This window comes from Staurois parvus, unplaced genomic scaffold, assembly GCF_062004578.1.
Source record: "Staurois parvus isolate SC_StPar_1 unplaced genomic scaffold, SC_StPar_1.0 ptg000574l, whole genome shotgun sequence".
NCBI classification, from domain to species: Eukaryota; Metazoa; Chordata; class Amphibia; order Anura; family Ranidae; genus Staurois; species Staurois parvus.
The window spans coordinates 4,897,309-4,923,734 of record NW_028318370.1 but is presented as its reverse complement, the minus strand read 5'-3'; positions in this window follow the sequence as shown (position 1 = coordinate 4,923,734).

Sequence of the window (26,426 nt, the reverse complement as noted above, 5' to 3'; positions counted from 1 at the left end):
TATTGGCTGGACGGGTTCGGGGATGTCGTCCATCTTATTTCCCACATGAGTGTCCTGTCTGTGAACATGAGGAGAACTCTTTGTGTGAGATGTTGGTCTGTGGAGCGGCGATGTGAAGAACGCTTCGGTCTCCTCTGTGCCCCCAACCTGACCCTTAGACAACCTCATATAGGACGTCGCTGGTAGTCAGAGTTCTCATTGGCCCCAGCAGAAAAGGCCTCAAGCTGGGATGACGACTCCTCCCACTTCTGAAGCCAAGAAGCGTTCCTGACATTTCTCTGAGACTTTAACCTCCAAGGCCAGACTTAAGCCAGGGGCCCAGTTCAGTCTCAATCCTGGGGCCCCTAATCCCCAAACCTACAGACAAGTTCTAATAAACATCCTAAGGGGAAGCCACCATTTCCCAATGTGGGGGGATGTCTGTTGGCCTTTGGGGTCACCTGTTAAGGGTCAGCAGACATCTCAGATGCTCCGGTAAGAGACGTGGTGCCCAGAGGCTACAGGCTGGAGTTCCAGTCTGCCTTTGTCCCCGCATAGACTACTGGTCCTCCATGCTGCTCCTGCAGATCTTTTTGTTCTTCTTTTTTATTAGTCAGAGTTCTCATTGGCCCAGCAGAAAAGGCCTCAAGCTGGGGTGACTCCTCCCACTTCTGAAGCCAAGAAGCGTTCCTGTCATTTCTCTGAGACTTCAACCTCCAAGGCCAGACCTAAGCCAGGGGCCCAGTTCAGTCACAAGTCTGGGGCCCCTAATCCCCAAACCTACAGACAAGTTCAATGAAACGTCCTAAGGGGAAGCCGCTATTTCCCAACGTGGGGGGACATCCCAATATAGAGAGAACATTGTATATACAGATATGATGGGGGAGGGGTGACACCCCAATATAGAGAGAACATTGTATATACAGATATGATGGGGGAGGGGTGACACCCCAATATAGAGAGAACATTGTATATACAGATATGATGGGGGAGGGGTGACACCCCAATATAGAGAGAACATTGTATATACAGATATGATGGGGGAGGGGTGACACCCCAATATAGAGAGAACATTGTATATACAGATATGATGGGGGAGGGGTGACACCCCAATATAGAGAGAACATTGTATATACAGATATGATGGGGGAGGGGTGACACCCCAATATAGAGAGAACATTGTATGCACAGATATGATGGGGGAGGGGTGACACCCTAATATAGAGAGAACATTGTATATTCAGATATGATTGGGGGGGGTGACACCCCAATATAGAGAGAACATTGTATATACAGATATGATGGGGGAGGGGTGACACCCCAATATAGAGAGAACATTGTATATACAGATATGATGGGGAAGGGGTGACACCCCAATATAGAGAGAACATTGTATATACAGATATGATGGGGGAGGGGTGACACCCCAATATAGAGAGAACATTGTATATACAGATATGATGGGAGGGGTGACACCCCAATATAGAGAGAACATTGTATATACAGATATGATTGGGGGGGTGACACCCCAATATAGAGAGAACATTGTATATACAGATTTTATGGGGAGGGTGACACCCCAATATAGAGAGAACATTGTATATACAGATATGATGGGGGGGGGGTGACACCCCAATATAGAGAGAACATTGTATATACAGATATGATGGGAGGGGTGACACCCCAATATAGAGAGAACATTGTATATACAGATATGATGGGGGGGGTGACACCCCAATATAGAGAGAACATTGTATATACAGATATGATGGGGGAGGGGTGACACCCCAATATAGAGAGAACATTGTATATACAGATATGATGGGGGAGGGGTGACACCCCAATATAGAGAGAACATTGTATATACAGATATGATGGGGGAGGGGGGACACCCCAATATAGAGAGAACATTGTATATACAGATATGATGGGGGAGGGGTGACACCCCAATATAGAGAGAACATTGTATATACAGATATGATGGGGGAGGGGTGACACCCCAATATAGAGAGAACATTGTATATACAGATATGATGGGGGGGGGGTGACACCCCAATATAGAGAGAACATTGTATATACAGATATGATGGGGGAGGGGTGACACCCCAATATATAGAGAACATTGTATATACAGATATGATGGGGGAGGGGTGACACCCCAATATAGAGAGAACATTGTATATACAGATATGATGGGGGGGGGTGACACCCCAATATAGAGAGAACATTGTATATACAGATATGATGGGGGAGAGGTGACACCCCAATATAGAGAGAACATTGTATATACAGATATGATGGGGGAGGGGTGACACCCCAATATAGAGAGAACATTGTATATATGTCTTCTGATGGTGGACGTCTCTTTGGTGCCTTCAGCCAGGTGCGATGTAACACACGTCATCCCGCAATTCTCATGCGTCTTGCCATGCGACAATTGCAGCAACATCACACTGCATTCGGGGCGCCATGTTGATGGTGAACGTCTCTTTGGTGCCTCTTCAGACATCTCCATAAAGGACGTCACTGGCAGGAAGGGTTCTCATTGGCCCCAGCAGAAAAGGCCTCAAGCTGGAAAGACTCCTCCCACTTCGGAAGCCAATCAGAGTTCCTTTCTTTTCTCCCAAGCTTCATCCTCCAAGACCAGACCTAAGCCAGGGGCCCAGTTCAGTCACAATCCTGGGGCCCCTAATCCCCAAACCTTCAGACAAGCCCTATAAAACCTCCTGAAGGGAAGCCCCCATTTCCTAAAGTGGGGGGACGTCTGTTGGCCTTAGGGGTCACCTGGTCAGCAGACATCTCAGAAGCTCAGGTAAGAGACGTGGTGTCCAGGGGCTACAGGCTAGAGGTCATCTCCCTGCCCCCACCCCGCTTCGTGTTGTCCAACCTGCCGGTGTCCCCGCAGGGACTAGTGATCCTCCATGCTGCTCCTGCAGATCTGCTGACCCAAGGAGATCTCCCCATTGGACCAACAGCAGAAAGGTTTCCGGGTTTTTACTCCAACCGTTTCCTTGTTCTAAAGCCTGAAGGAGGACATAGGCTGCATTCACTGGGGGGATTAGGGGGCATACAGGGGATTCCTGGGGCTGGGATCACTGTGAACAGTGGGGGATGGGAAGTCTGTACAAAGCAATGACAGGCTGAGCCGGGACCATTCCCATGTATCCGCACATCCATCGGTCATCTGTGGTCAGGGAAGGATGAGCGATGCTGGCCCTAACCGTAGATGACCGATGGATGTGCGGATACATGGGAATGGTCGCGGCTCCTGTCAGCCTGTCATTGCTTTGTACAGACTTCCCATCCCCCACTGTTCACAGTGATCCCATCCGCAGGAATCCCCTGTATGCCCCTAATCCCCCCAGTGAATGCAGCCTATGTCCTCCTTGAGCTCGGGTTCACACCAATGAGGTGCGGGAAACGCTGCGAATCCTGTACGTTTCCCGCACCGCATTGCAATCGCATCACGTTCATGCGATCTGGTGCGTGAGTCAGTAATAAATTATTGACACCCAAAACAGATGGCAAGACGCGATGTGATTGCCAGAAATCACATGACATGGGTGAGAAGACCCATACCATGTGATTCAGGTGCGGATCTAAAGACAGTCCTGCACCTTTGTGGTGCGGATGCGATGTGATTTGAGCCATAGGAAGTGTATGGCCCAAATCGCAGCGCACAGACATGTGCATGGAATGCGCAGAGGAATGCGGTGTGATTCCTGTGCAGACTCCATGCAGTGTCCCGCACCACATAGTGTGAACTGGCTGGGAGGCTTTAGAACAGGGAAAAGGTTGGAGTAAGGCCCCGGTCACAGGGGGCGTACTAATCCGTACAGCCGTGGGGGGCCGTGTTTACTTGCAGGGGATGTACCGGTGTTCATGCATCCCTGTGCAGGCAGGTTCATTGATGTCAGTTGGGATGCAGCGGCTGCATGGATACAGACACTGCTCCCAATGTAACATCTGTGCGGGTGAACAGCTGTGAACACAGATAGTGTGCGTTCAGGGCCATGCATCCATACGGATGTCAGATTGGGATCAGCATCTGTGTCCATGTTACCACTACGTCCCAACTGACATCAATGGAACTGCCTGCACAGGGATGCATGAACACCGGTACATCCCCTGCAAATAAACACGGCCCCCCACGGCGGTACACATTGGTATGTCCCCTGTGAATGTGGCCTAAAAACCGGAAACCTTTCTGCTGTTGGTCCAATGGGGAGATCTCCTTGGGTCAGCAGATCTGCAGGAGCAGCATGGAGGATCGCTAGTCCCTGCGGGGACACCGGCAGGTTGGACAACACGAAGCGGGGTGGGGGCAGGGAGATGAACTCTAGTCTGTAGCCCCTGGACACCACGTCTCTTACCTGAGCTTCTGAGATGTCTGCTGACCAGGTGACCCCAAAGGCCAACAGACGTCCCCCCACTTTAGAAAGTAGGGAAATCCCTTCAGGAGGTTTAATAGGACTAGTCTGCAGGTTTGGGGATTAGGGGCCCCAGGATTGTGACTGACCTGGGCCCCTGGCTTAGGTCTGCTCTTGGAGGATGAAGCTTGGGAGAAAAGAAAGGAACTCTGATTGGCTTCAGAAGTGGGAGGAGTCTTTCCAGCTTGAGGCCTTTTCTGCTGGGACCAATGAGAACCCTTCCTGCCAGTGACGTCCTCTATGGAGATGTCTGAAGAGGCACCAAAGAGACGTTCACCATCAACATGGCGCCCCGAATGCAGTGTGATGTTGCTGCAATTGTCGCATGGCAAGACGCATGAGAATTGCGGGATGACGTGTGTGTTACATCGCACCTGGCTGAAGGCACCAAAGAGATGTCCACCATCAGAAGACATATATACAATGTTCTCTCTATATTGGGGTGTCCCCCCCCCCCATCATATCTGTATATACAATGTTCTCTCTATATTGGGGTCCCCCCCCATCATATCTGTATATACAATGTTCTCTCTATATTGGGGTGTCACCCCCCCCCCATCATATCTGTATATACAATGTTCTCTCTATATTGGGGTGTCTCCCCTCCCCCATCATATCTGTGTATACAATGTTCTCTCTATATTGGGGTGTCACCCCTCCCCCATCATATCTGTATATACAATGTTCTCTCTATATTGGGGTGTCACCCCTCCCCCATCATATCTGTATATACAATGTTCTCTCTATATTGGGGTGTCCCCCCCCATCATATCTGTATATACAATGTTCTCTCTATATTGGGGTGTCTCCCCTCCCCCATCATATCTGTGTATACAGTGTTCTCTCTATATTGGGGTGTCTCCCCTCCCCCATCATATCTGTGTATACAATGTTCTCTCTATATTGGGGTGTCACCCCTCCCCCATCATATCTGTATATACAATGTTCTCTCTATATTGGGGTGTCTCCCCTCCCCCATCATATCTGTATATACAATGTTCTCTCTATATTGGGGTGTCCCCCCCATCATATCTGTATATACAATGTTCTCTCTATATTGGGGTGTCTCCCCTCCCCCATTATATCTGTATATACAATGTTCTCTCTATATTGGGGTGTCCCCCCCATCATATCTGTATATACAATGTTCTCTCTATATTGGGGTGTCTCCCCTCCCCCATCATATCTGTGTATACAATGTTCTCTCTATATTGGGGTGTCACCCCTCCCCCATATCTGTATATACAATGTTCTCTCTATATTGGGGTGTCACCCCTCCCCCATCATATCTGTGTATCTAATGTTCTCTCTGAGTCTGCTGGCCGGCCTCTTCGGTTGGCCCGCGCTTCTTCTTTAGCCGCAATACATTCTATAGGTGTCAGACACCACCTGACGGTATCTCTAGCGGCCCACAGTGCGGGGTTCCTCAGCACGCGGGGTCTAAGTCCCAATCTGCTTATGCACCAGGGCCCCTGATGGTGGGGATGGACTTGGAGCAGACCGAGACCAGGGCGCGACCCCTGAGTATGTCCAGCAGTGGTAGAGAGTACCGTCAGAGGTGTTGCGGGAAATAGAGCCTGACGAGAAGAGGCTGGTAGGCCTTGCAGCAGGGACTGATCCTTGCGGGATGGATGGATGGACAGTCAGCGTGACGTAAGTCGTAGTCAGGCAGGCCGGGTCAGCAACGTGCGGGCAGCGAGGTACCGGAGGAGCAGGCAGAGAATGGTCAGGGTCACGAGCCGGGTTCAGCAACGTGCGGGCAGCGAGGTACCGGAGGAGCAGGCAGAGAATGGTCAGGGTCACGAGCCGGGTTCAGCAACGTGCGGGCAGCGAGGTACCGGAGGAGCAGGCAGAGAATGGTCAGGGTCACGAGCCGGGTTCAGCAACGTGCGGGCAGCGAGGTACCGGAGGAGCAGGCAGAGAATGGTCAGGGTCACGAGCCGGGTTCAGCAACGTGCGGGCAGCGAGGTACCGGATGAGCAGGCAGAGAATGGTCAGGGTCACGAGCCGGGTTCAGCAACGTGCGGGCAGCGAGGTACCGGAGGAGCAGGCAGAGAATGGTCAGGGTCACGAGCCGGGTTCAGCAACGTGCGGGCAGCGAGGTACCAGAGGAGCAGGCAGAGAATGGTCAGGTCAAGCCAGGGGTCAAGCAGGAGACAACCAGCAGGGTCAGGATCAAGCAGAGGTCGGCAACAGGAAACTTCACAAACCAGATGACAGGAACAGGATAATAAGACATACCTCCTGTCCTGTTTAAATAGCGCGCCCTGCGCTGTCATTGGTGCCAGGCGCCTGTCCGCGATCGGGAGTGCGCATGCGCGGCCGTCGCCGCCGCCACGATCGCCCAGGGCCCACTGGCTAGAGCGTGTCGGTGTTCTGTGCATGCGCCACCCGGCGTATCGCGGCAGAACACCCGACCCCTGACAATAGGTGAATACGGCTGCGATATTTAGGAGGTGACACAGTCGAAGATGAAACAGTCTGCTGGACATATAATTGGATGTCTCCCGCACAAGATGACGGCGACCTGGTATGAGGTGGGATTGTTGAGATTTTTCACCTTACGTCGCTTGTGCTTCTTCTTTCGCTGGAATAAATTGCGTGGATTAAAGCGGGTGCCATCACTAGGAGATGCACCGCTGGGATGGCCAGTCGGTTGGTCAGTCCCAGAACTAATGTCATCGCTTGGTGGTTGGATGATGTCACTGATTGATGACATGGTAGAATATCTCTTAGGAATGATGTCATGCGTTGATGGGACGGCATCATCACCCTGTGGAATGACATCACTCGTTGATGGGACGGTATCATCAACCTGTAGAATGACATCACTCAGTAATGGGACGGTATCATCGTCCTGTGGAATGACGTCACTCATTGATGAGAACATTTTGCCATAACTGAACTCTGTGGTTGTCCAGCGCCTCTTCATTGCCCGGCATAAATCCCGTAGGATAAAACGGGCGGTATCGCTAGGAATTTCACCTCTGGATTGGACACTGGGATGGACAGTCATGGTTGTCCATTCTCGCCTATTGCCAGAACTCGATCGTAGGATCATGTCTTTTGTTGGAAAGACGCCAGAAGTCGTTGATGGTAAAGTGTTATCTAATGCTGGAAAGAGTAAACCTCTTGTTGATGTGCTGGAAGGATGAACACGGATGGGATCCCTGGGAGGTGCGACGCTGGGAATGGGAAAGTCAGAATCTCCCGTAGCACTGTCCGCATATTCATCTTTTGGTGGTATGTGGTCACTCTCTGGTAGATTGAGCTTGCGGTGCCTGAACTCCTTGGTTGGCCTGCGCCTCCCCATTGGCCGGCATAGATCCCGTAGGTGAGCACGGATGTCATCCCTGGGAGGTGCGACGCTGGGAATGGGAAGGTCAGTCTCTTCCATAGCACTGTCCACACTTTCACTTGTTGATGGGAAGATGTTAATGTTCCTGAGCCGCTTGTTTCGCTCGCTCCTCCTCATTTCCCGGAGTAAATCCGTTATGTGAGCACGGACGTCATTGCTAGGAGGTGTGAGGATGGGAGTACGAAAGTCAGCCTGGTCCATAGTGATGTCTGTTGTTAGATTGATGTCAATCGTCGGTGGGTTGATGTTGCTTTTCGTTGGTTGGATCCATTGGTGAAATGGCTTGAAATATTTTAGGAACATTACCAGCAGCAAGATGATAAGTCCCAACAAGCATTCTGATTGGTGCTCAGCAACAGTATTTATAAGCATGGGTAGCACTGTGTTCCCTAAGGCCGCCCACCCATTGGACCAGACTGACTGGAGCCCAGCAACCATCCATTGGTAGCAGTCAGTGGCATTTATAAGCATGGGTGGGATTGTGTTCCCTAAGGCCGCCCACCCATTGGACCAGACTGACTGGAGCCCAGCAAACATCCATTGGTAGCAGTCAGTGGCATTTATAAGCATGGGTGGGGCTGTGTTCTCTGAGGTTGGCCCCTCGCTGTACCAGACATCGAGTAGTTGAGAAAAGAATTCAATCAGCTCCAGGAACATCAAATATTGTGCTAATATTGTGGCCAGATGATTCCTGCGCAGGATGTACCTCAGAATGAGAACACTTATCAGGACTGTCCCCTTATACCAGAATGGAATGGTGGCCAGTAGTGAAAACCAACTGATGGGTCCTGGGGACTCATTTTCCAATTCTCTGACCTTTTCCTGCTCCAGTTCTTCCATCATCTTCATGGTCCTCCCCTCCTCCATGCGTATATCTGGGGAGTCTTTGATGAAATATCGGTGTTCCTCCATCATCTTCATGCTCCCCCCCTCCATGCGGATATCTGGGGAGTCTTTGATGAAATTTCTTTGTTCCTCCATAATCTTCATATCATTGTCCTTGTCCATGCCGGTCTTTGTGGAGTCTTTGATGTCCTTCCTATGTACTCCCCAAGGGAGCAACAGGATAACAATCGCGGCAAAGATTCTGCACATTTTTGTTTGTTTTTTTTAGAAAAAAAACAGGAGCTCTGTAAGGAAGCAGCTGTCTCTGGTGAGAGAAAACAGCAACTGAGGACTCACAGTGAGGGAGGTCATGTGACCACAGTGAGGGGGGCGGGGTTTATGTGTGACCAATCAGCAGCCTCTGTTCAGCCTGCTTTACTCTGATTGGCTCATCTGGGATCCAGTCTGTTTACAGTGCAAAGTCACAGTGAGGGGGGCGGGGTTTATGTGTGACCAATCAGCAGCCTCTGTTCAGCCTGCTTTACTCTGATTGGCTCATTTGGGATCCAGCTCAGGTGGCTTTGGATTGGATGTTGGGATGTAGAGCAGATCTGGATTGGATCCTATTATATAACATTGATACCATTTCCCTGTATTTATAATATAGACGCCTCTGTTTATATTCATACAATGTTATTATAATGTCATTTTATTTATTTTACTGTATTATTAGGATTGTAATGATTGATATGAATTGTAATATAAACAATAATGGGTGTAATATTAATAATCCCAATAATTATAATACAATAAAGCTGTTCTGTGTATTTGGATGACAGAAATCTCCTGGCCATTCTCTGTGCTGACATTTCCCTGATGTAATGCACACAGGAGCCGCTAGAGGGCAGCAACACTCAGCTCCTCCTGTAGTGTCCCATCACCATAGATTTCCTCCTGGAAGACCCATCACCATGGAGACCAGGCAGGAAGTGATCGGTGTTTTCATGGTGTCTGGAGGGGAAGTTGGGGAAGCTGCGCCCCGGGGTGGCCGGGAAGGGGAAGTGCTGGGGGAAGGGAGACACTGGGGGAAGGGAGACACTGGGGGGGGGGGGGGGTCAGCCCCCATTATTATTATGGGTAATAAGATGTGTAATCATATATAATGTTATAGTGATACATCGTCATAACTCCTCTGATAGTCACACTTATTGTTATCATTAACCATCACCGCTATACCCCCCCCCCATCATCACTATACCCCCCCCATCATCACTATACCCCCCCATCATCATCGCTGTACCCCCCCCCCCCATCACTGCTATATTCCCCCCATCATCGCTATACCCCCCATCATCGCTATACCCCCCCCATCATCGCTATACCCCCCCATCATCGCTATACCCCCCCCATCATCGCTATACCCCCCCCATCATCGCTGTACCCCCCCCATCACTGCTATATTCCCCCCATCATCGCTATACCCCCCATCATCGCTATACCCCCCCCCCCATCACCGCTATACCCCCCCATCATTTCTATCCCCCCCCCATCATCACTATACCCCCCCATCATGGCTATACCCCCCCCCCCCATCATCGCTGTACCCCCCCCATCACTGCTATACCCCCCCATCATCTCTATACCCCCCATCATCGCTATACCCCACCATCATCGCTGTACACCCCCCATCATCGCTGTACACCCCCCCCACCATCATCGCTGTACACCCCCCCCACCATCATCGCTGTACACCCCACCATCATCGCTGTACACCCCCACATCATCACTGTACACCCCCCCCCCCACCATGGCTGTACACCCCCCCCCCATGTTTGGGACCCCCTGTATGACCTTTACCGGGGTAATCAGGACGGATGGCGGATGCAATGCTTTACAAGCTGCTAATAAAACAATTATAAATACACATTTTTTTTACCTGCAAAACACGGCATTTATTTATTTATTTCATTGTTTTTTAAGGTGAACTTCTATTGTTGGAGAATATTTCTCTGGCTGTCAGTTTGCATTTGTATCTTCTATGCTGGTAAAAGGTTTCTTTGAGTTGTGATGATTTGGTTTGTGATTATGATGGGTCACCATTGTGAACTAACCATCCGTTTTACTCTTCTAGAAGATCAGGAAATATTCCCGGACACATTCCTTGCTGACTCCCCAACATTAATAAAAGGGGGCGTTCAGAAGAGGGCGACAGACCCCAGTGTAGGCGAAGGGATGATGGCGTGCCCCCTGTCTTCTCTGACAGCCAATGGTGAGTTCACATGGGGAATGCCCTTCATCACTGAGCTGACAACACTGTCTCTGCTGCACTGAAATCCCAAGCAGTGTTGTCAGCCCCGGCCAGTTCTTCTCTGTATTACTAATAGCGTGTTAGGAGGCCTGGATCCCAAATGGGAAAACAGATTTGATGAAGAGAGGCAGCTCTGTAATGTGGGGTATCCCTGAGGGTCCCCAGAAAAGTGTCCAAGGATGAGAGTGCCCCCGGATAGTGTACGTCCAGTAAATGTTTATCAAATGTTACTTCAACTTTAAAGGATAAATGTAAAGGTGTACAACCCCCCCTCCCATCCCCCGATACCTGCTGTACTTACCTTTGGGGTGGGAGCTGTCAGGGCTCCCACAGGTGACCCAGTAGTCCAGGGATTCTCTGGGCAGCACTTCCTGGAAGGAGCAGATGGATTCTGATTGCTCGGCGCTGTCACAGGGAGTCTATCTGGTCCGTCTTGTGAGCGCTGCACAGAAAAGAGCGGATATTTCCAATTCCCTGACCACTGGACCTGCTGAAGAAACCCTGACAACTCAGGATGGCCAGAAGTAAGTACAGAGGGACCTGGGGGGGGGGTACGGTGTTCATACACCCTCTGCACTGCATTTGTATTGTGGAGCTCACGGTGAGCTGACTATCTTCTACCCCCTCTGCTATGATATGTCCCCCCCCCCCCCCATGTATGTAGGATGGCATCGGTCTTGGGCAAGCGCCTGGTGCTAAAATCAGCGGCATCCATCAACTCTCACCATTCTTCTTCAAAACATCACGGTCAGACAGCGGTGGGGGGGGGATAGAGGGGCGTGCTGTCAGCCACGCTAGCCCCCAGTCTACAGCACATGTAATACATACATGCACTCTGTCACCTAGAGCTCAGGATGAAATACACATTATAGATTCTCCTTTGAAGCTGGACTCCAGGTATGAAAAGAACATCAATGAATCCTCATAATCTCCTGTACAGCAGAGCTCAGGCTGGGAGATGGAGGAGCATCAGAGGGAACCAATAGGAATAGATAGAATTTGTGGTGGTTTTTGCCCATGTGATTGGTTCTGGCCTCTTTCACATAACCGTTCCAATCAGGTCCACCTGTCAGTTTTTGGATTTGGCTAAACAGGCCAGACTTCCCTCCCCACCTCCATCAATGAGACTTCCCTCCCCACCTCCATCAATGAGACTTCCCTCCCCACCTCCATCAATGAGACTTTCCTCCTCACATCCACCAATGAGACTTCCCTCCCCACCTCCATCAATGAGTCTTTCCTCCTCACATCCACCAATGAGCCCCCACTGGGTTGTTTTCTTTTTGTGCTAAAAAGATTGGGGAAAAAAAACCAAACCGTTTTCTTTGTTCTGTTATACAATTTTGCACATTCTCCTCCAGGTTGCTGATGCCTCTCCAGTCGCCGTCATCTCGTCCAGCGTGCCCGCCAGTACTGGGGTGCACTTACCTGCGGGCGCCGTAGTTACTTTGGCTCCGCCCCCAGACATCATCGGGATGAAGGACAGCGGAGGAGATGTAAGTCCCTGATTTCAGTCTTCTGCTTCATTCTGCCTCAAGTATTCAGGGAAAGGGAAAAGCTGTCACTTTGTAACAGGTTCTCTTTATAGCCCCGCCTCCTCTGCGGCTCTTTTTGTATAAACGGTTTGGTTAGGAAGGGAAGGATTACCATACACTTACAGATCTAAAGCCAGCGAGTTATAGAGGAAATAATGCAGCATGCAGACCTTTTACTAAAGCGCAACTCCACCAAAAAGGGGAAATTCCGCTTTAAAGTGACATCAACCACTTGCCTACCGGGCACTTTTACCCCCTTCCTGCCCAGGCCAGATGTCACGCTTTGAATAACAATCGCACGGTCATGCAACATTGCTTCCAAACTAAATTTATAGCTTTTTTTTTTACAAATAGAGCTTTTTTTTGCTATTTAATCATCACTGGGGGGGGGGGGGAAGGGGGGTTATTTTGTGCTAAAGAAAAGAAAGACCAAACATTATGAAAAAAATATATATTTTCTCTAAAGTTTTGTAAATAGGTGATGTTTCTCCTTCAATGATGTGTGCAGATGAGGCTGCACTGATTGGCACTGAGAGCCAGCACTGATGAGCATTGATTGGTGGGACTGATGGGCACTGACAGCCAGCACTGAGAAGGCACTGATAGTCAGCACTGATGGGTATTGATCAGGAGGCACTGTTGAGGCTGCACCAATATGCAGAACTGATAGACGGCACTGCTGGGCACTGATAGGTAGCACTGATGGGCACAGACAAGCGGCCCTGATGGGCATTTATTGGAGGGACTGATGGGTACTGACATCCAGCACTGAGGAGACACTGATAGTCAGCACTGATGGGTATTGATGAGGAGGCCGTGTTGAGGCTACACCAATATGATGCACTGATGGGACCTTAAATTCAACACTTATAAGCACTGATAGCGTGCACTGATGGCACCGATACAAAGCACTGATGGGGCTACACTGATAAGTGCCCTGATGATCAGTGTATTTGTCCCCTCTGAGAAATGCCACTTCCCAGCTCTCCTCTCCTCATGTGCTGTGAGCGGGAGGAGAGGACTGCCGATATCCAGCATTTCTGATTTACACTGATCGGCTGTGATTGGGCACAGCTGACCACATGGTAAAAGGCTGCTCTGATTGGCCCTTTTCTTGGACATATGATCAGCTGTGGCTGAAGGAGACAGGGATCAAAGAATTCTATGTTTTATTGTATTTGCTTCTCACCTACAAATAAAAAAAAATATTTTTTCCATTTCTAATCCTATTATTGCCATTATTATTCGGATAATTATCATTATAAATATTTTTTCTATTATTAATATTATCACGTCAATACTAAGGAGGCGAAGCAGCCATCTTGGATATTGCGTTGGCTGGGAATCGAACCCAGGTCAGCTGCTTGGAAAGCGGCTATGCTAACCACTACACCACCAACACGAGGTTGCATGTTTTTAGAATGTGGGAGAAAACCGGAGTACCCGGAGGAAACCCACGCAGGCACAGGGAGAACATGCAAACTCCATGCAGATAGGGTCCTGGTCAGGATTTCAACCAAGGACCCCAGTGCTGCAAGGCTAACCAATAAGCCTCTGTGCTGCCCATATTTTGGCCTCTGATGTATAAGGCCCGCCCCCGCTGAGCGGGGTAAATCAGTGATGTCCAGTAGAGATTAGAGATGATGTCTTCAGCTGTACATTATTGGCTGGACGGGTTCGGGGATGTCGTCCATCTTATTTCCCACATGAGTGTCCTGTCTGTGAACATGAGGAGAACTCTTTGTGTGAGATGTTGGTCTGTGGAGCGGCGATGTGAAGAACGCTTCGGTCTCCTCTGTGCCCCCAACCTGACCCTTAGACAACCTCATATAGGACGTCGCTGGTAGTCAGAGTTCTCATTGGCCCCAGCAGAAAAGGCCTCAAGCTGGGATGACGACTCCTCCCACTTCTGAAGCCAAGAAGCGTTCCTGACATTTCTCTGAGACTTTAACCTCCAAGGCCAGACTTAAGCCAGGGGCCCAGTTCAGTCTCAATCCTGGGGCCCCTAATCCCCAAACCTACAGACAAGTTCTAATAAACATTCTAAGGGGAAGCCACCATTTCCCAATGTGGGGGGATGTCTGTTGGCCTTTGGGGTCACCTGTTAAGGGTCAGCAGACATCTCAGATGCTCCGGTAAGAGACGTGGTGCCCAGAGGCTACAGGCTGGAGTTCCAGTCTGCCTTTGTCCCCGCATAGACTACTGGTCCTCCATGCTGCTCCTGCAGATCTTTTTGTTCTTCTTTTTTATTAGTCAGAGTTCTCATTGGCCCAGCAGAAAAGGCCTCAAGCTGGGGTGACTCCTCCCACTTCTGAAGCCAAGAAGCGTTCCTGTCATTTCTCTGAGACTTCAACCTCCAAGGCCAGACCTAAGCCAGGGGCCCAGTTCAGTCACAAGTCTGGGGCCCCTAATCCCCAAACCTACAGACAAGTTCAATGAAACGTCCTAAGGGGAAGCCGCTATTTCCCAACGTGGGGGGACATCCCAATATAGAGAGAACATTGTATATACAGATATGATGGGGGAGGGGTGACACCCCAATATAGAGAGAACATTGTATATACAGATATGATGGGGGAGGGGTGACACCCCAATATAGAGAGAACATTGTATATACAGATATGATGGGGGAGGGGTGACACCCCAATATAGAGAGAACATTGTATATACAGATATGATGGGGGAGGGGTGACACCCCAATATAGAGAGAACATTGTATATACAGATATGATGGGGGAGGGGTGACACCCCAATATAGAGAGAACATTGTATATACAGATATGATGGGGGAGGGGTGACACCCCAATATAGAGAGAACATTGTATGCACAGATATGATGGGGGAGGGGTGACACCCTAATATAGAGAGAACATTGTATATTCAGATATGATTGGGGGGGGTGACACCCCAATATAGAGAGAACATTGTATATACAGATATGATGGGGGAGGGGTGACACCCCAATATAGAGAGAACATTGTATATACAGATATGATGGGGAAGGGGTGACACCCCAATATAGAGAGAACATTGTATATACAGATATGATGGGGGAGGGGTGACACCCCAATATAGAGAGAACATTGTATATACAGATATGATGGGAGGGGTGACACCCCAATATAGAGAGAACATTGTATATACAGATATGATTGGGGGGGTGACACCCCAATATAGAGAGAACATTGTATATACAGATTTTATGGGGAGGGTGACACCCCAATATAGAGAGAACATTGTATATACAGATATGATGGGGGGGGGTGACACCCCAATATAGAGAGAACATTGTATATACAGATATGATGGGAGGGGTGACACCCCAATATAGAGAGAACATTGTATATACAGATATGATGGGGGGGGGTGACACCCCAATATAGAGAGAACATTGTATATACAGATATGATGGGGGAGGGGTGACACCCCAATATAGAGAGAACATTGTATATACAGATATGATGGGGGAGGGGTGACACCCCAATATAGAGAGAACATTGTATATACAGATATGATGGGGGAGGGGGGACACCCCAATATAGAGAGAACATTGTATATACAGATATGATGGGGGAGGGGTGACACCCCAATATAGAGAGAACATTGTATATACAGATATGATGGGGGAGGGGTGACACCCCAATATAGAGAGAACATTGTATATACAGATATGATGGGGGGGGTGACACCCCAATATAGAGAGAACATTGTATATACAGATATGATGGGGGAGGGGTGACACCCCAATATATAGAGAACATTGTATATACAGATATGATGGGGGAGGGGTGACACCCCAATATAGAGAGAACATTGTATATACAGATATGATGGGGGGGGGTGACACCCCAATATAGAGAGAACATTGTATATACAGATATGATGGGGGAGAGGTGACACCCCAATATAGAGAGAACATTGTATATACAGATATGATGGGGGAGGGGTGACACCCCAATATAGAGAGAACATTGTATATATGTCTTCTGATGGTGGACGTCTCTTTGGTGCCTTCAGCCAGGTGCGATGTAACACACGTCATCCCGCAATTCTCATGCGTCTTGCCATGCGACAATTGCAGCAACATCACACTGCATTCGGGGCGCCATGTTGATGGTGAACGTCTCTTTGGTGCCTCTTCAGACATCTCCATAGAGGACGTCACTGGCAGGAAGGGTTCTCATTGGCCCCAGCAGAAAAGGCCTCAAGCTGGAAAGACTCCTCCCACTTCGGAAGCCAATCAGAGTTCCTTTCTTTTCTCCCAAGCTTCATCCTCCAAGACCAGACCTAAGCCAGGGGCCCAGTTCAGTCACAATCCTGGGGCCCCTAATCCCCAAACCTTCAGACAAGCCCTATAAAACCTCCTGAAGGGAAGCCCCCATTTCCTAAAGTGGGGGGACGTCTGTTGGCCTTAGGGGTCACCTGGTCAGCAGACATCTCAGAAGCTCAGGTAAGAGACGTGGTGTCCAGGGGCTACAGGCTAGAGGTCATCTCCCTGCCCCCACCCCGCTTCGTGTTGTCCAACCTGCCGGTGTCCCCGCAGGGACTAGTGATCCTCCATGCTGCTCCTGCAGATCTGCTGACCCAAGGAGATCTCCCCATTGGACCAACAGCAGAAAGGTTTCCGGGTTTTTACTCCAACCGTTTCCTTGTTCTAAAGCCTGAAGGAGGACATAGGCTGCATTCACTGGGGGGATTAGGGGGCATACAGGGGATTCCTGGGGCTGGGATCACTGTGAACAGTGGGGGATGGGAAGTCTGTACAAAGCAATGACAGGCTGAGCCGGGACCATTCCCATGTATCCGCACATCCATCGGTCATCTGTGGTCAGGGAAGGATGAGCGATGCTGGCCCTAACCGTAGATGACCGATGGATGTGCGGATACATGGGAATGGTCGCGGCTCCTGTCAGCCTGTCATTGCTTTGTACAGACTTCCCATCCCCCACTGTTCACAGTGATCCCATCCGCAGGAATCCCCTGTATGCCCCTAATCCCCCCAGTGAATGCAGCCTATGTCCTCCTTGAGCTCGGGTTCACACCAATGAGGTGCGGGAAACGCTGCGAATCCTGTACGTTTCCCGCACCGCATTGCAATCGCATCACGTTCATGCGATCTGGTGCGTGAGTCAGTAATAAATTATTGACACCCGAAACAGATGGCAAGACGCGATGTGATTGCCAGAAATCACATGACATGGGTGAGAAGACCCATACCATGTGATTCAGGTGCGGATCTAAAGACAGTCCTGCACCTTTGTGGTGCGGATGCGATGTGATTTGAGCCATAGGAAGTGTATGGCCCAAATCGCAGCGCACAGACATGTGCATGGAATGCGCAGAGGAATGCGGTGTGATTCCTGTGCAGACTCCATGCAGTGTCCCGCACCACATAGTGTGAACTGGCTGGGAGGCTTTAGAACAGGGAAAAGGTTGGAGTAAGGCCCCGGTCACAGGGGGCGTACTAATCCGTACAGCCGTGGGGGGCCGTGTTTACTTGCAGGGGATGTACCGGTGTTCATGCATCCCTGTGCAGGCAGGTTCATTGATGTCAGTTGGGATGCAGCGGCTGCATGGATACAGACACTGCTCCCAATGTAACATCTGTGCGGGTGAACAGCTGTGAACACAGATAGTGTGCGTTCAGGGCCATGCATCCATACGGATGTCAGATTGGGATCAGCATCTGTGTCCATGTTACCACTACGTCCCAACTGACATCAATGGAACTGCCTGCACAGGGATGCATGAACACCGGTACATCCCCTGCAAATAAACACGGCCCCCCACGGCGGTACACATTGGTATGTCCCCTGTGAATGTGGCCTAAAAACCGGAAACCTTTCTGCTGTTGGTCCAATGGGGAGATCTCCTTGGGTCAGCAGATCTGCAGGAGCAGCATGGAGGATCGCTAGTCCCTGCGGGGACACCGGCAGGTTGGACAACACGAAGCGGGGTGGGGGCAGGGAGATGAACTCTAGTCTGTAGCCCCTGGACACCACGTCTCTTACCTGAGCTTCTGAGATGTCTGCTGACCAGGTGACCCCAAAGGCCAACAGACGTCCCCCCACTTTAGAAAGTAGGGAAATCCCTTCAGGAGGTTTAATAGGACTAGTCTGCAGGTTTGGGGATTAGGGGCCCCAGGATTGTGACTGACCTGGGCCCCTGGCTTAGGTCTGCTCTTGGAGGATGAAGCTTGGGAGAAAAGAAAGGAACTCTGATTGGCTTCAGAAGTGGGAGGAGTCTTTCCAGCTTGAGGCCTTTTCTGCTGGGACCAATGAGAACCCTTCCTGCCAGTGACGTCCTCTATGGAGATGTCTGAAGAGGCACCAAAGAGACGTTCACCATCAACATGGCGCCCCGAATGCAGTGTGATGTTGCTGCAATTGTCGCATGGCAAGACGCATGAGAATTGCGGGATGACGTGTGTGTTACATCGCACCTGGCTGAAGGCACCAAAGAGATGTCCACCATCAGAAGACATATATACAATGTTCTCTCTATATTGGGGTGTCCCCCCCCCCCATCATATCTGTATATACAATGTTCTCTCTATATTGGGGTCCCCCCCCATCATATCTGTATATACAATGTTCTCTCTATATTGGGGTGTCACCCCCCCCCATCATATCTGTATATACAATGTTCTCTCTATATTGGGGTGTCTCCCCTCCCCCATCATATCTGTGTATACAATGTTCTCTCTATATTGGGGTGTCACCCCTCCCCCATCATATCTGTATATACAATGTTCTCTCTATATTGGGGTGTCACCCCTCCCCCATCATATCTGTATATACAATGTTCTCTCTATATTGGGGTGTCCCCCCCCATCATATCTGTATATACAATGTTCTCTCTATATTGGGGTGTCTCCCCTCCCCCATCATATCTGTGTATACAGTGTTCTCTCTATATTGGGGTGTCTCCCCTCCCCCATCATATCTGTGTATACAATGTTCTCTCTATATTGGGGTGTCACCCCTCCCCCATCATATCTGTATATACAATGTTCTCTCTATATTGGGGTGTCTCCCCTCCCCCATCATATCTGTATATACAATGTTCTCTCTATATTGGGGTGTCCCCCCCATCATATCTGTATATACAATGTTCTCTCTATATTGGGGTGTCTCCCCTCCCCCATTATATCTGTATATACAATGTTCTCTCTATATTGGGGTGTCCCCCCCATCATATCTGTATATACAATGTTCTCTCTATATTGGGGTGTCTCCCCTCCCCCATCATATCTGTGTATACAATGTTCTCTCTATATTGGGGTGTCACCCCTCCCCCATATCTGTATATACAATGTTCTCTCTATATTGGGGTGTCACCCCTCCCCCATCATATCTGTGTATCTAATGTTCTCTCTGAGTCTGCTGGCCGGCCTCTTCGGTTGGCCCGCGCTTCTTCTTTAGCCGCAATACATTCTATAGGTGTCAGACACCACCTGACGGTATCTCTAGCGGCCCACAGTGCGGGGTTCCTCAGCACGCGGGGTCTAAGTCCCAATCTGCTTATGCACCAGGGCCCCTGATGGTGGGGATGGACTTGGAGCAGACCGAGACCAGGGCGCGACCCCTGAGTATGTCCAGCAGTGGTAGAGAGTACCGTCAGAGGTGTTGCGGGAAATAGAGCCTGACGAGAAGAGGCTGGTAGGCCTTGCAGCAGGGACTGATCCTTGCGGGATGGATGGATGGACAGTCAGCGTGACGTAAGTCGTAGTCAGGCAGGCCGGGTCAGCAACGTGCGGGCAGCGAGGTACCGGAGGAGCAGGCAGAGAATGGTCAGGGTCACGAGCCGGGTTCAGCAACGTGCGGGCAGCGAGGTACCGGAGGAGCAGGCAGAGAATGGTCAGGGTCACGAGCCGGGTTCAGCAACGTGCGGGCAGCGAGGTACCGGAGGAGCAGGCAGAGAATGGTCAGGGTCACGAGCCGGGTTCAGCAACGTGCGGGCAGCGAGGTACCGGAGGAGCAGGCAGAGAATGGTCAGGGTCACGAGCCGGGTTCAGCAACGTGCGGGCAGCGAGGTACCGGATGAGCAGGCAGAGAATGGTCAGGGTCACGAGCCGGGTTCAGCAACGTGCGGGCAGCGAGGTACCGGAGGAGCAGGCAGAGAATGGTCAGGGTCACGAGCCGGGTTCAGCAACGTGCGGGCAGCGAGGTACCAGAGGAGCAGGCAGAGAATGGTCAGGTCAAGCCAGGGGTCAAGCAGGAGACAACCAGCAGGGTCAGGATCAAGCAGAGGTCGGCAACAGGAAACTTCACAAACCAGATGACAGGAACAGGATAATAAGACATACCTCCTGTCCTGTTTAAATAGCGCGCCCTGCGCTGTCATTGGTGCCAGGCGCCTGTCCGCGATCGGGAGTGCGCATGCGCGGCCGTCGCCGCCGCCACGATCGCCCAGGGCCCACTGGCTAGAGCGTGTCGGTGTTCTGTGCATGCGCCACCCGGCGTATCGCGGCAGAACACCCGACCCCTGACAATAGGTGAATACGGCTGCGATATTTAGGAGGTGACACAGTCGAAGATGAAACAGTCTGCTGGACATATAATTGGATGTCTCCCGCACAAGATGACGGCGACCTGGTATGAGGTGGGATTGTTGAGATTTTTCACCTTACGTCGCTTGTGCTTCTTCTTTCGCTGGAATAAATTGCGTGGATTAAAGCGGGTGCCATCACTAGGAGATGCACCGCTGGGATGGCCAGTCGGTTGGTCAGTCCCAGAACTAATGTCATCGCTTGGTGGTTGGATGATGTCACTGATTGATGACATGGTAGAATATCTCTTAGGAATGATGTCATGCGTTGATGGGACGGCATCATCACCCTGTGGAATGACATCACTCGTTGATGGGACGGTATCATCAACCTGTAGAATGACATCACTCAGTAATGGGACGGTATCATCGTCCTGTGGAATGACGTCACTCATTGATGAGAACATTTTGCCATAACTGAACTCTGTGGTTGTCCAGCGCCTCTTCATTGCCCGGCATAAATCCCGTAGGATAAAACGGGCGGTATCGCTAGGAATTTCACCTCTGGATTGGACACTGGGATGGACAGTCATGGTTGTCCATTCTCGCCTATTGCCAGAACTCGATCGTAGGATCATGTCTTTTGTTGGAAAGACGCCAGAAGTCGTTGATGGTAAAGTGTTATCTAATGCTGGAAAGAGTAAACCTCTTGTTGATGTGCTGGAAGGATGAACACGGATGGGATCCCTGGGAGGTGCGACGCTGGGAATGGGAAAGTCAGAATCTCCCGTAGCACTGTCCGCATATTCATCTTTTGGTGGTATGTGGTCACTCTCTGGTAGATTGAGCTTGCGGTGCCTGAACTCCTTGGTTGGCCTGCGCCTCCCCATTGGCCGGCATAGATCCCGTAGGTGAGCACGGATGTCATCCCTGGGAGGTGCGACGCTGGGAATGGGAAGGTCAGTCTCTTCCATAGCACTGTCCACACTTTCACTTGTTGATGGGAAGATGTTAATGTTCCTGAGCCGCTTGTTTCGCTCGCTCCTCCTCATTTCCCGGAGTAAATCCGTTATGTGAGCACGGACGTCATTGCTAGGAGGTGTGAGGATGGGAGTACGAAAGTCAGCCTGGTCCATAGTGATGTCTGTTGTTAGATTGATGTCAATCGTCGGTGGGTTGATGTTGCTTTTCGTTGGTTGGATCCATTGGTGAAATGGCTTGAAATATTTTAGGAACATTACCAGCAGCAAGATGATAAGTCCCAACAAGCATTCTGATTGGTGCTCAGCAACAGTATTTATAAGCATGGGTAGCACTGTGTTCCCTAAGGCCGCCCACCCATTGGACCAGACTGACTGGAGCCCAGCAACCATCCATTGGTAGCAGTCAGTGGCATTTATAAGCATGGGTGGGATTGTGTTCCCTAAGGCCGCCCACCCATTGGACCAGACTGACTGGAGCCCAGCAAACATCCATTGGTAGCAGTCAGTGGCATTTATAAGCATGGGTGGGGCTGTGTTCTCTGAGGTTGGCCCCTCGCTGTACCAGACATCGAGTAGTTGAGAAAAGAATTCAATCAGCTCCAGGAACATCAAATATTGTGCTAATATTGTGGCCAGATGATTCCTGCGCAGGATGTACCTCAGAATGAGAACACTTATCAGGACTGTCCCCTTATACCAGAATGGAATGGTGGCCAGTAGTGAAAACCAACTGATGGGTCCTGGGGACTCATTTTCCAATTCTCTGACCTTTTCCTGCTCCAGTTCTTCCATCATCTTCATGGTCCTCCCCTCCTCCATGCGTATATCTGGGGAGTCTTTGATGAAATATCGGTGTTCCTCCATCATCTTCATGCTCCCCCCCTCCATGCGGATATCTGGGGAGTCTTTGATGAAATTTCTTTGTTCCTCCATAATCTTCATATCATTGTCCTTGTCCATGCCGGTCTTTGTGGAGTCTTTGATGTCCTTCCTATGTACTCCCCAAGGGAGCAACAGGATAACAATCGCGGCAAAGATTCTGCACATTTTTGTTTGTTTTTTTTAGAAAAAAAACAGGAGCTCTGTAAGGAAGCAGCTGTCTCTGGTGAGAGAAAACAGCAACTGAGGACTCACAGTGAGGGAGGTCATGTGACCACAGTGAGGGGGGCGGGGTTTATGTGTGACCAATCAGCAGCCTCTGTTCAGCCTGCTTTACTCTGATTGGCTCATCTGGGATCCAGTCTGTTTACAGTGCAAAGTCACAGTGAGGGGGGCGGGGTTTATGTGTGACCAATCAGCAGCCTCTGTTCAGCCTGCTTTACTCTGATTGGCTCATTTGGGATCCAGCTCAGGTGGCTTTGGATTGGATGTTGGGATGTAGAGCAGATCTGGATTGGATCCTATTATATAACATTGATACCATTTCCCTGTATTTATAATATAGACGCCTCTGTTTATATTCATACAATGTTATTATAATGTCATTTTATTTATTTTACTGTATTATTAAGATTGTAATGATTGATATGAATTGTAATATAAACAATAATGGGTGTAATATTAATAATCCCAATAATTATAATACAATAAAGCTGTTCTGTGTATTTGGATGACAGAAATCTCCTGGCCATTCTCTGTGCTGACATTTCCCTGATGTAATGCACACAGGAGCCGCTAGAGGGCAGCAACACTCAGCTCCTCCTGTAGTGTCCCATCACCATAGATTTCCTCCTGGAAGACCCATCACCATGGAGACCAGGCAGGAAGTGATCGGTGTTTTCATGGTGTCTGGAGGGGAAGTTGGGGAAGCTGCGCCCCGGGGTGGCCGGGAAGGGGAAGTGCTGGGGGAAGGGAGACACTGGGGGAAGGGAGACACTGGGGGGGGGGGGGGGTCAGCCCCCATTATTATTATGGGTAATAAGATGTGTAATCATATATAATGTTATAGTGATACATCGTCATAACTCCTCTGATAGTCACACTTATTGTTATCATTAACCATCACCGCTATACCCCCCCCCATCATCACTATACCCCCCCCATCATCACTATACCCCCCATCATCATCGCTGTACCCCCCCCCCATCACTGCTATATTCCCCCCATCATCGCTATACCCCCCATCATCGCTATACCCCCCCCCATCATCGCTATACCCCCCCATCATCGCTATACCCCCCCCCATCATCGCTGTACCCCCCCCATCACTGCTATATTCCCCCCATCATCGCTATACCCCCCATCATCGCTATACCCCCCCCATCACCGCTATACCCCCCCATCATTTCTATACCCCCCCCCATCATCACTATACCCCCCCATCATCGCTATACCCCCCCCCATCATCGCTATACCCCCCCCATCATCACTATACCCCCCCATCATGGCTATACCCCCCCCCATCATCGCTGTACCCCCCCATCACTGCTATACCCCCCCATCATCTCTATACCCCCCATCATCGCTATACCCCACCATCATCGCTGTACACCCCCCATCATCGCTGTACACCCCCCCCACCGTCATCGCTGTACACCCCCCCCCCCACCATCATCGCTGTACACCCCACCATCATCGCTGTACATCCCCCCCCATCATCACTATACCCCCCCATCATCATCGCTGTACCCCCCCATCACTGCTATATTCCCCCCATCATCACTATACCCCCCCCATCATCGCTATACCCCCCCCATCATCGCTATACCCCCCCATCATCACTATACCCCCCCATCATCACTATACCCCCCCCATCATCGCTATACCCCCCCCATCACTGCTATACCCCCCCCCATCATCGCTATACCCCACCATCATCGCTATACCCCCCCATCACCGCTGTACACCCCCCATCATCGCTGTACACCCCCCCCCCACCATCATCGCTGTACACCCCCCCCCCACCATCATCGCTGTACACCCCCCCATCATCGCTGTACTCCCCCCCATCATCGCTGTACACCCCCCCATCATCGCTGTACACCCCCCACCAGCATTGCTGTACACCCCCCCCCATCATCACTGTACACCCCCCCCCCACCATGGCTGTACACCCCCCCCCCCATGTTTGGGACCCCCTGTATGACCTTTACCGGGGTAATCAGGACGGATGGCGGATGCAATGCTTTACAAGCTGCTAATAAAACAATTATAAATACACATTTTTTTTACCTGCAAAACACGGCATTTATTTATTTATTTCATTGTTTTTTAAGGTGAACTTCTATTGTTGGAGAATATTTCTCTGGCTGTCAGTTTGCATTTGTATCTTCTATGCTGGTAAAAGGTTTCTTTGAGTTGTGATGATTTGGTTTGTGATTATGATGGGTCACCATTGTGAACTAACCATCCGTTTTATTCTTCTAGAAGATCAGGAAATATTCCCGGACACATTCCTTGCTGACTCCCCAACATTAATAAAAGGGGGCGTTCAGAAGAGGGCGACAGACCCCAGTGTAGGCGAAGGGATGATGGCGTGCCCCCTGTCTTCTCTGACAGCCAATGGTGAGTTCACATGGGGAATGCCCTTCATCACTGAGCTGACAACACTGTCTCTGCTGCACTGAAATCCCAAGCAGTGTTGTCAGCCCCGGCCAGTTCTTCTCTGTATTACTAATAGCGTGTTAGGAGGCCTGGATCCCAAATGGGAAAACAGATTTGATGAAGAGAGGCAGCTCTGTAATGTGGGGTATCCCTGAGGGTCCCCAGAAAAGTGTCCAAGGATGAGAGTGCCCCCGGATAGTGTACGTCCAGTAAATGTTTATCAAATGTTACTTCAACTTTAAAGGATAAATGTAAAGGTGTACAACCCCCCCTCCCATCCCCCGATACCTGCTGTACTTACCTTTGGGGTGGGAGCTGTCAGGGCTCCCACAGGTGACCCAGTAGTCCAGGGATTCTCTGGGCAGCACTTCCTGGAAGGAGCAGATGGATTCTGATTGCTCGGCGCTGTCACAGGGAGTCTATCTGGTCCGTCTTGTGAGCGCTGCACAGAAAAGAGCGGATATTTCCAATTCCCTGACCACTGGACCTGCTGAAGAAACCCTGACAACTCAGGATGGCCAGAAGTAAGTACAGAGGGACCTGGGGGGGGGGGTACGGTGTTCATACACCCTCTGCACTGCATTTGTATTGTGGAGCTCACGGTGAGCTGACTATCTTCTACCCCCTCTGCTATGATATGTCCCCCCCCCCCCCATGTATGTAGGATGGCATCGGTCTTGGGCAAGCGCCTGGTGCTAAAATCAGCGCCATCCATCAACTCTCATCCATTCTTCTTCAAAACATCACGGTCAGACAGCGGTGGGGGGGGGATAGAGGGGCGTGCTGTCAGCCACGCTAGCCCCCAGTCTACAGCACATGTAATACATACATGCACTCTGTCACCTAGAGCTCAGGATGAAATACACATTATAGATTCTCCTTTGAAGCTGGACTCCAGGTATGAAAAGAACATCAATGAATCCTCATAATCTCCTGTACAGCAGAGCTCAGGCTGGGAGATGGAGGAGCATCAGA